The sequence below is a fragment of the Gadus morhua genome, chromosome 7 (genome assembly GCF_902167405.1).
Source record: "Gadus morhua chromosome 7, gadMor3.0, whole genome shotgun sequence".
NCBI lineage: Eukaryota > Metazoa > Chordata > Actinopteri > Gadiformes > Gadidae > Gadus > Gadus morhua.
The window spans coordinates 562,430-573,763 of NC_044054.1; the positions used below are offsets into that span (position 1 = coordinate 562,430).

The 11,334-nt window shown below is 45.7% G+C and overlaps 1 long non-coding RNA gene across 1 annotated transcript; it reads left to right on the plus strand.

Annotated features, from left to right (window-relative positions):
- The first annotated feature begins 3,886 nt into the window (after nt 1-3,886).
- On the plus strand, nt 3,887-4,775 carry LOC115546603 (uncharacterized). Its single transcript, XR_003977247.1, has 3 exons — nt 3,887-4,018; nt 4,112-4,223; nt 4,298-4,775. It is a non-coding gene; the product is annotated as an uncharacterized LOC115546603 (long non-coding RNA).
- The last annotated feature ends 6,559 nt before the right edge of the window (nt 4,776-11,334 follow it).

Sequence of the window (11,334 nt, forward strand, 5' to 3'; positions counted from 1 at the left end):
ACCATTTCCACCGGGTGCGGCTGCGGAACGTCTCAGCAGCGTCCCAGAAGCGGCTCGCCGTGCCTCAGCGCTATCATTCCGTAGCATTCCTATTTTTGCCGCAAGAAGTTGCTGAACCGCGTCAATTTCAACAGAGCAGATCGAGCAGGCCAGGAAGTGAAAAAGTAAAAGCCTTAGAGCAAAATAAAACACAATACTCAGCTCATGTAGCCTATCACAACGTCAATTATGTACCAAATCATCCTTTTTATAAGGGCAATGGCCGGAAGGACAAAGCGTGGCATTTAATTGCAGTAGTTTTGGGAGTGGAAGGTGAGTACAATAGGTTTAGGATTATCGCGTGATCTCGTGATCTCGCGTGAATACGGCTGCCGCTGCGCTGCCGTAACGCGCCCGGTGGAAATGCAAGCAGGGCAAAGTCGCGGCCAAGACGTGCCGCGGCCAAGACGTGCCGCAGCCGTAACGCTGCCGTAACGCGTCCGGTGGAATCCCCGGGTAACCCTAACCCTAACCTTGACCTCCCCTTGGCCCTAATCCTAACCCCTCCCACCCCTGGCCCTAACCCCAACCCCCTCCCTCATCTAGCCCTTACCCTAACCCCGCCCCCCCTGGTCCTTAACCTAACCCCTCCCACCCCTGACCCTAACCCCTCCCACCCCTGACCCTAACCCCAACCCCTCCCTACCCCCCCCAAAAAGACCACCCTACATGATCCCTATCCCAGCCCCCGCCCCCCCACAAAGGATCACCTCTTTTTTATTTTCCTTACCATGTGTGTGTTGTTTTTCATTCTGCCCCCCCGCCATTTTGGTCCGAGTTCTTTCTTAATTCTCGGCCTAATTTGCAGCTGTTTGGGTTTTGTGCTCCGCTGGTCTGCTTCGTGTTGTATTTATACTAGCGTGGACGCTCTGCGGCCATTTTGGTCCGAGTTCTTTCTTAATTCTCTGCCTAATTTGCAGCTGTTTGGGTTTTGTGCTCCGCTGGTCTGCTTCGTGTTGTATTTATACTAATTATCGTCACACATTGGTATCTTGGTGACCTCTAAAACCGCTGCTATTTAATGATTTGTCACGGCACTGCCTACGGAGGCCGCCATTTTAGATCGCAAATACTATTATGGTTTGGCGTCACTTAGCACCACCTGTTGGTGACCCAGATTGTGGCCAGCACCACGGCTCTCCATGCTTCATCTCCTGGATGTTTGTTGGTATTGCAACGTACAAAAATAACAATATTTCTATCTTTTTATTATGGTTTAATTCGACCTTACGATCGGCCCCCCTTCCTTTACCACTTTATTATTCACTCTCCCGGCTCCCCATTGACCCTTCCCTCGGCTCCTCCTCTTATCCAGGCCCCTATTATCATTTAATTTCATTAGCTTTTTATCTTTTATCACCATCCCGTGTCCCCCATTCCCCTGCCACCTTCTCCTTCATCCCCCATCCCCTACTTACCTGCTGCTTCCTCTTCCCCATTGTATACAGTGGGGCAAAAAAGTATTTAGTCAGCCACCAATTCTGCAAGTTCTCCCACTTAAAAAGATGAGAGGCCTGTAATTTTTATCATAGGTATACCTCAGCTATGAGAGACGAAATGAAAAAAATAATCTAGGAAATCACATTGTCTGATTTTTAAAGAATTTATTTGCAAATTATGGTGGAAAATAAGTATTTGGTCAATAACAAAAGGTCAAGTCAAGTCAAGTCAAAGTTTATTTATATAGCACGTTTTAAAACAACAGTAGTTGACCAAAGTGCTGTACACAAATACAATATAAAAAACAAAACAAAGAACAAGAAGGCTTAATATAGCATATTAGCAACAACAATGAATAAAATAAAATAAAATCTTAATCTGTATTAAAAGCCAATCTAAAAAAGTGAGTCTTTAGTTGCGTTTTGAACTGGTCTATAGACTGGGCAGATCTTTTGTCTGCACCTGGGTACATCCAGCAGCATCTGCTGAGCTGATCGAATTTCTCTAGATGGAGCATGGATGCAGACCAGCTCTGACATATATTTAGGTGCCAGCCCATGTAGAGATTTAAAAGTAAACAATAGAATTTGGAATTTAATTCTAAAAACCACAGGAAGCCAGTGGAGAGAGGCCAGGACAGGGGTAATGTGGTCATATCGCCTTTTTCCAGTGAGGAGACGTGCAGCATCATTTTGGACCAGTTGCAGGCGACGGAGCAGACATTGGTCCACACCAAAGTATAAAGAATTACAGTAGTCTAGACGGGACATTATGAATAGGTGAATGACTCTTTCAAAGTCCTTTGGTGGGAGATACGGCTTTACTTTCGCTAGGAGTCGCAGCTGGAAGAAGCTTGTCTTCACGACTGAGCTTATTTGCTTGTTAAATTTAAAACCATTGTCGAAAATAACTCTTGAGGTTTCTGACAGAAGGGCGGCTGTAGGAGGCAAGGGGACCAAGAACACTGTCGATGTCATCCAGCAGTTCGGATTTGCCAAAAACAATTATTTTGGTTATATTATTGTTTAGTGATAGGAAGTTAAGTTCCAACCAGGTTTTCACATCTTTCAGACAGTTTGACAATGCATTTGTTGATTCTTTGTTTGAATTTAACGGCAGGTATATTTGTAGATGAAATGACGAAATGTTGTGTTTTTTAAAAATGGAACCTAGGGGCAGCAGATATAGCGCAAAAAGAATTGGAGATAAAATCGAGCCTTGGGGGACCCCACAGACTAGTGGGGCTGCAGCTGAGGAGTACTGACCTAGATGAACAGAGAAGGTTCTCTTTGACTGATATGACTTGAACCATTTTAGGACATTTCCAGTAATACCAACACAAAGTTCCAGGCGGGATAAAAGAATCTGGTGGTCGACTGTGTCAAAGGCAGCAGTCAAGTCTAAAAGCACGAGCGCAGCAGAGCTCCCCGAGTCAATAGTTGGGGAGCAAAAGGTAATCTCAATACTTTGTTACATGCCCTTTGTTGGCAATAAGGGAGGTCAAACGTTTTCTGTAAGTTTTTACAAGGTTTTCACACACTGCTGCTGGTATTTTGGCCCATTCCTCCATGCAGATCTCCTCTAGAGCAGTGATGTTTTTGGATCTTCGCTGGGCAACACAGACTTTCAACTCCCTCCAAAGATTTTCTATGGGGTTGAGATCCGAGGCCTGTTTCAGGTAGCTGGTTTTGAGGCAACCCCGAGTTTGTTCGCTCTGAGTTAATGGAAACTCTGGGTTTTCCGTTTCAGGTAGCAGGTTCAGCGCAACCGAGAGTTAGTTGCTGCGGCAACATACGCCGTGGACCTAACCTGCTCGGGAGGTAGTTAGACCTACTCTGAGTTTGTTGTCTATAAGGCTGAAGGCAGCTCTCCGACAGAAGGAAGTGTTAGAAATGGCATGTCCTTTTCTAAGAGAGCCCGTGGACGTAGAGGCTGCGATCCTCAGAAGGAATCTCCGTGAGGAACGATTATTAAGACCCCGTTTGGATATACTTTCTTTTCCTGATCATTTTCTTCACGAGCGCTATCGTTTTTCAGCGCAATCTATCATTTATTTAGACCAACTTCTCAGCCCCCATGTTAAGTGTCAAACGCACCGGGGGCATGCTTTAAGTTCAATTCAAATTATTTGTGTCGCACTCCGTTTTTTTGCAAACGGCAGCTTTCTTTACAACGTCGGTGACGCCGAGCACATTTCAAAGGCAACCGTGTGTCGGTCTGTCAGAAATGTGACTTTGGCACTTAAACGTTTTCTTTACACGTTTGTTATGTTTCCAAGTCACCGACCTATAAGAACAATCAAGGAAGAGTTCTACAGAATTGCAGGTAACAGTAGCAACAATGTAGCCTATTTGTTTCTTGGAACGTTTTAATTTAATAAATAATATGCACAATTTAATTAAATTAATTAATTTGTAATGTTCTACATTTTCCGGGTGTCATCGGGTGCATCGATGGAACTCATATTCCTATTAAAGCTCCTTCAGTGCATGAAGGAGACTATGTTAATAGGAAGTCCTTCCACAGCATCAATGTGCAGGTACAGGTGAAGGCCTAGACCTTCAGCATTTTAAATTAAAGATACTTAACAAAACAGCCTCTGTATCTAATTATACTCCTCTGCAATTTGAAGGTTGTATGTGATGCCAGAAACATCATCACCCAAGTGGAGGCAAAGTGGCCGGGGTCTGTGCATGACGCACGCATATTTCGGGAGTCTAATTTGAGCACTCGCTTTGCCATTGGTGAGTTAAGCCTATATTTGAAGGATTTATAATCCATATTTGTTCAGATGATTAATATTTCACCTGTATCGTAGGAGAGTTCGACGGTCATGTTTTAGGTGACAGAGGGTACCCCTGCCAGCCTTGCCTTCTGACCCCGTATGCCGATCCCGTGCCAGGACCACAGCAGCGCTACAACCTGGCGCATATGAGGACGAGAGCCAGGGTCGAAAACACTTTCGGGATCCTGAAGGCAAGATTCCAGTGCCTCAAAATGCTGCGAGTCACACCAGAAAGGGCATGTGATATAATAATTGCATGTGTGGTTCTTCACAACATCGCGATTTGGAGAGGGGAAAATTGCCCACCTGCAGTTGCAGATGAGCAGCCCATAAACCCAAACCATGCCATGGATCCACAGGACGGAAGGGTGGTTAGAGATAGACTCTGCCAAAATCATTTTGTTTGAGTTTTCTATGTAGGCCTAGTTAAATGTATTTTATTATTTCCGAAATGTTTTCTTTGGCATTCTTTCGCCTTCCTGTATAATAATAAATTTAATTTAGAGGCGCCTTTCAAGACACCCAAGGTCAAGTTTGTATGATAGTAAACTCGTGTGACAGTCCCAGCCTCTGGTAGGGGGTGACACTGTTCAACAAAATAACTTGTCCCACCACAGCCCATGTTCTAATAAAGACATTCTACTTTTTATGAGGATTTCTTTATTTCCTGAAAGCACAAAAAAAAGTCATTCATATTGGGTATGTTTTTGGAGCAGGAAACAGCATCCCAGTTTGTACATCACCCACCTTTAACTTGTGTTCCAAAATTTGGATCTCCAAAGCATCCTTTTGCATCTTTTGCCTTATGTGGTCCATTTCTAAGTCTGCTTTGTTTATTTGTTTTCCCAGATAGATTTTATAGAGCTCTTTGACTGGAAGCTATAGGAATGCAAAAGATGACATTGGATTTCACAGTGCCAAGTACAGCGTTTCATTATAATTCCAGGGAGAATCTTACAGAGGTAAGCTGTGAAGTAGAGCTAGAAGTGGATGGCCTCTCATTGAATTCGATTTCATCCTGTTTAAGAGAAAGAAGATGTCAGTTTTAAAATTGTACAACGCTGTCATCAACTTTTAGATGTTATTTTTAAAAGGTGTTAACCTCAATAGGCCTTTCCTCTTCCCTTTCAAATGCCGCAGACCATGTTTCTCCATCATCTTCCTGTAATGACATAACAGTTGGGTTCAGCAATTATCAAGACATTATTAATAATCTGTGGAAGGTGAAGAATTGTTACAATTGCATGGAGGTTGGTGAGGGCATCTGGTTCCAGTAGGTTGATGACACCATCAGTAACTGGAAGAAGATGATGACAGTGAAATTATTACTTGAGCCAGAATATTGCCCCATCTAATTTGCAACGCGCTGGGTTGCGTGTACACATTTAATTATTTTGAATAACCAACCTCTGATAAAGGCACTTCTATCCTGGGGGGGGGATCAGAGGAGCTCCCCCCAGGGATGCCCTCAGCCACAGGACGCATACTGTGTTGGCTGAGGGCCATCTCCTCAGCCACTGTGAGGGCTGCAGGTGGTGGACCCCCTCCAGTCTTCCGGGCCTCTGCTTTTTTTCGATTTGCTAACGTGGAGGGAAATGTTACCCTAATATTCAGTAAGCGCTATTTTGAAGACACATATACAGGTGCTGGTCATATTATTAGAATATCATGAAAAAGTTGATTTATTTCATTAATTCCATTTAGAAAGTCAAACCTGTAGAATGTATACATTCATTCCAAACAGACTGATACATTATAAGTGTTTTTTGCCAAAAAGAAGATGATTATAGCTGACAACCAATGAAAACCCTAAATTCAACATCTCAGAAAATTAGAATATGGTGAAAAGGTCAGATATTGAAGACGCCTGGTGCCACACTCTAATTAGCTAACTAACTCAAAACACCTGGAAAAGCCTTTAAATGGTCTCTCGTTTTGATTCTGTATGACACACAATCATGGGGAAGACTGCTGACTTGACAACTGTCCAAAAGATGACCATTGATACTTTAAAGAAGGAGGGCAAGACACAAAAGGTCATTGCCAAAGAGGTTGGATGTTCCCAGAGCTCTGTGTCCAAGCACATTAATAGAGAGGCGAAGGGAAGAAAAAGATGTGGTAGAAAAGAGTGTACAAGCAAGAGGGATAAACGCGCCCTGGAGAGGATTGTCAAACAAAACCGATTCAAAAATGTGGGGGAGATCCACAAAGAGTGGACTGTAGCTGGAGTCAGTGCTTCAAGAAGCACCACACACCGACGTATGCAAGATATGGGCTTCAGCTGTCGCATTCCTCGTGTAAAGCCACTCTTGAATAAGAGACAACGTCAAAAGCGTCTCGCCTGGGCTCAAGACAAAAAGGACTGGACTGCTGCTGAGTGGTCCAAAGTTATGTTTTCAGATGAAAGTAAATTTTGTATCTCCTTTGGAAATCAAGGTCCCAGAGTCTGGAGGAAGACAGGAGAGGCACAGAATCCACGTTGCCTGAAGTCCAGTGTAGAATTTCCACAGTCAGTAATGGTCTGGGGTGCCATGTCATCTACTGCTGTTGGTCCACTGTGTTTCCTGAGGTCCAGGGTCAATGCAGCAGTCTACCAGGAAGTTTTAGAACACTTTATGCTGCCTGCCGCGGACCAACTTTATGGAGGTGACGATTTCATTTTCCAACATGACTTGGCACCTGCACACAGTGCCAAATCTACCAGTACCTGGTTTAAGGACCATGGTATCCCTCTTCTTGATTGGCCTGCAAACTCACCTGACCTTAACCCCATAGAAAACCTATGGGGTATTGTGAAGCGGAAGATGCGAGATGCCAGACCCAACAATGCTGAAGAGCTGAAGGCCACTATTAAAGCAACCTGGGCTCTCATAACACCTGAGGAGTGCAACAGACTGGTCGACTCCATGCCACGCCGTATTGCTGCAGCAATTCAGGCAAAAGGAGCTGCAACTAAGTATTGATTGCCATACATGCTGAAACTTTCCATGTTCATACTTTTCAGTTGGCCCACATTTCTAAAAAATCATTTTTTGTACTAGTCGTAACTAATATTCTAATTTTCTGAGATACTGAATTTGGGATTTTCAGTAATTGTCAGTACTAATCATCCAAATTAAAAGAAATAAACATTTCAAATATATCACTCTGTGTGTAATGAATTGATATAATATGTAAGTTTCACGTTCTGAATATAATTACTGAAATAAATCAACTTTTTCATGATATTCTAATAATTTGACCAGCACCTGTATATGTATATACACATACACATACATACATACATACATGCATACATATAATGCATTTTGCCTAGGAGTAGCCTTCTAATATATCTAAATCCTATTAAATATTGGCAGTGTTGGGGTGGCTGAGAAATGTAGGCCTACTACTTACATTTTGCCTACTGCTTAAATATAGACCCATCACATGTTGAATATAGCTGTTAAATTAGGTAGAGCAGGCAAAACAGCACAATTGATTTGATTTCAATTAAACATTAGTTTACCTGTTTGAACTATATTTTTATACTTCATTTTCATTTGCTGCCAAGTCCTCTTGGGGCAACTCGGGTTGTTCCTGTGTAAATTGACACACAGACACACACACACAATTTACATATTGAATAAGTGGAAGATATTAAACTTTCCTCTTATTTTATTTTACTATTTTATTTTACTCACGCATTGACTTGTTCGGCTATTTCCTGCCAAGCTCTCTCTCGTGCTCTCGCTGCCGCGGCGGTATTGCTTTTTTGGGTGAAAATGTGTTCCTGCTCGGCATATGCGTGCATTAATATTTCCAATTCCGTGTGTGAAAAGTAACTGGATCTACGTTTTTGGTCCATATTGATCATGTTATCAGAGATCCATTGATGATGGCTCTTTATAGTCAACAGGCACGCCCCCAACCCAGCGTGAACACGCTCAGAGTTGATTAACCCAACGCTGATCACCTGTTCTGAAACCGAAAACCCAGAGTTGCTTTTCAACCCTGAACTCTGAATCAACCAACTCAGATCGCAGGATTAAACTCAGAGTATGTTAAACCAGCTACCTGAAACAGGCCTCTGGAGACTGGCTAGGCCACTCCAGGACCTTGAAATGCTTCTTACGAAGCCTCTCCTTCGTTGCCCGGGCGGTGTGTTTGGGGTCATTGTCATGCTGAAAGACCCAGCCACGTTTCATCTTCAGTGCCTTTGCTGATGGAAGGAGGTTTTCACTCAAAATCTCACGATACATGGCCCCATTCATTCTTTCCGTCACACGGATCAGACGTCCCGGTCCCTTGGCAGAAAAACAGCCCCAAAGCATGATGTTTCCACCCCCATGCTTCACTGTAGGTATGGTGTTCTTTGGATGCAACTCAGCATTCTTTCTCCTCCAAACACGACGAGTTGAGTTTTTACCAAAAAGTTCTATTTTGGTTTCATCTGACCATATGACATTCTCCTAATCCTGTTCTGGATCATCCAAAAGCTCTCTAGCAAACTTCAAACGGGCCCGGACATGCACTGGCTTTAGCAGTGGGACACGTCTGGCACTGCAGGATTTGAGTCCCTGGCGGCGTAGTGTGTTAGTGATGGTAGCCTTTGTTACTTTGGTCCCAGCTCTCTGGAGGTCATTCACTAGGTCCCCCCATGTGGTTCTTGGATTTTTGTTCACCGTTCTTGTGATCATTTTGACCCCACAGAGTGAGATCTTGCGTGGAGCCCCAGATCGAGGGAGATTATCAGTGGTCTTGTATGTCTTCCATTTCCTAATAATTACTCCCACAGTTGATTTCTTCACACCAAGCTGCTTACCTATTGCAGATTCAGACTTCCCAGCAGGTCTGGTGCAGGTCTACAATTGTGTTTCTGGTGTCCTTTGACAGCTCTTTGGTCTTGGCCATAGTGGAGTTTGGAGTGTGACTGTTTGAGGTTGTGGACAGGTGTCTTTTATACTGATAAGGCGTTCAAACAGGTGCCATTAATACAGGTAACGAGTGGAGGACAGAGGAGCCTCTTAAAGTAGAAGTTACAGGTCTGTGACAGCCAGAAATTTGCTGGTTTGTAGGTGACCAAATACTTATTTTCCACCATAATTTGCAAATAAATTCTTAAAAAAATCAGTGATTTTCTGGATTTTTTTTTTCATTTTGTCTCTCATAGCTGAGGTATACCTATGAAAAAAAAAAAATACAGGCCTCTCATCTTTTTAAGTGGGAGAACTTGCACAATTGGTGGCTGACTAAATACTTTTTTGCCCCACTGTATATGTTACTTTAGTTGTATTTATAATGTAAATAAGGATGCTAATAATGAAGCCCCCCATTGGATGCCTCTGCCCCAGACGTCAACTTTCCCCTCCCTCCTACGTGTTTGTATATAAGTATTTGTTTTCGTGTGTTCTCGTTTGTGCTTTGTAACCGCGGCTAGCTTGGATTCTCTACTATACGGTCTGTTTCTATTGCTAATCAATTGAACCTGATGAAGTCAGTATTCTGACGAGACGTCGTACTCTGCTCACAGCAGCCTAATTTCCAAATAAATAAGGATATTGGCTGGATCGCACTTGTCTCATTCTCCGCTAGATACCTTACAGTGTAGCTTAGCATCTTTCCGCTATCGTTCGAGTTCCTGCACCACTCAGAGAGAACCATGCATCCCAACGACCTCCTAGCTAACGGTGAGTGGACTCTGGTCCAACGGGGACGCCGAAGACGGGCTCCTCGGGACCCCCACTACCCCCCACCGCTGATGGACTCCTACGCGTGGGTTGCACCTGCCCCGGAGGCCCGTTTCCATCACCTTGACAACAGACATGAACGCCTCTGGGCTCCACGCCATCCGTCACCCAGGCGATGGGAGCAACACGCGAGACCCGGTAGGGACTGGTCTCCCTACGGGCCTGCCCGTTACCATCACCATGAGGGCTGGTCTGAGGCCTACAGACCGGCCTACTCGCCTCCTCGCCGACCGGCCTACTCGCCTCCTCGCCGACCGGTCTACTCGCCTCCTCGCCGGGAGACGCAGAGGCCTCCCTATCGCCGCGCACCTGAGACGCGTCGGGCTCCTCGCCGCCCTGCTTGGGCTCCGGGCCCCCCGCCAGACCCCGGGGGACACGGCCACAGGTGGGGCCTCCACCTCCGCGTCCTGACCCGCGACCCCGAGACCGGCCCCGACCTCCACGACGCCCGGAACCTCCGCTGGCCACCGCGGCGGGCACTGGGTCTGCGCGTCCGCTTCCACCCAGAGAGGCGCCGCGCGCCCCGGCTCCTCAGCTCTCTGACGACCCGGACTTCAGTCTGAAGAACAGACTGATTCTGGCGGCCCTGAAGGCCTCTCACCACCTTGCCAACTCCGAAGGCCCTGAGCCCCTTCCCGTAGTCGCCAGACTCGCGGAGTCCCTGAGGGTCTCCATACGCCATGCTGTCCGCAACGCTACCACCGCGCAGCTGATCGACGGCAACGCACGCAACTGGGAACACACCACGATGCTGCTGCTCCGGGACCACTACAGGGCTGCCGTGGACGAGAAGGTGGGTGCTCTCCTCCTGCTTCTAGACCCCATCTGGCGTCCGAACTTCGCCGTGGCGCTGGCCTGGGCTCAACGCCACTTCGGGGAACGCCTGCGCCTGGAGACGGTGTACGCGCTGCGCTCTCGCCTCCGGGAGGAACTGGACACCCCGGTTCCTCCTCCCGTTCCTGGAGCCGTGCTGCCGCGCTTCTCCCAGCCTGCTGGACCACCGCCACCTACCCCCGGCTTCCGGATCCCTGGGCCCGGTCTGGAGGCCCTTGACTTGTCAGTAGGTCTTTTGTTGGTAACACTTCCCTTTGTCCTTTGAGCTTCATTAGGTATTTCAAGCCAAGTTTATATCTTCTTAATTCTAGCGGCATCTCACCCATTTCTATTAGTCATGCTGCTATTGCAGTTATACAGAATGCTCCACAGCACACTCTTAAGGCTTTCGCTTGGACTATGTCTAATTTGTTTAACACTGAAAGAGCTGCTGATCCATAAACCATGCATCCATAATCAATTGCTGATCTCATCATTGCTCTGTAAATCATCATCATTGATTCTCTA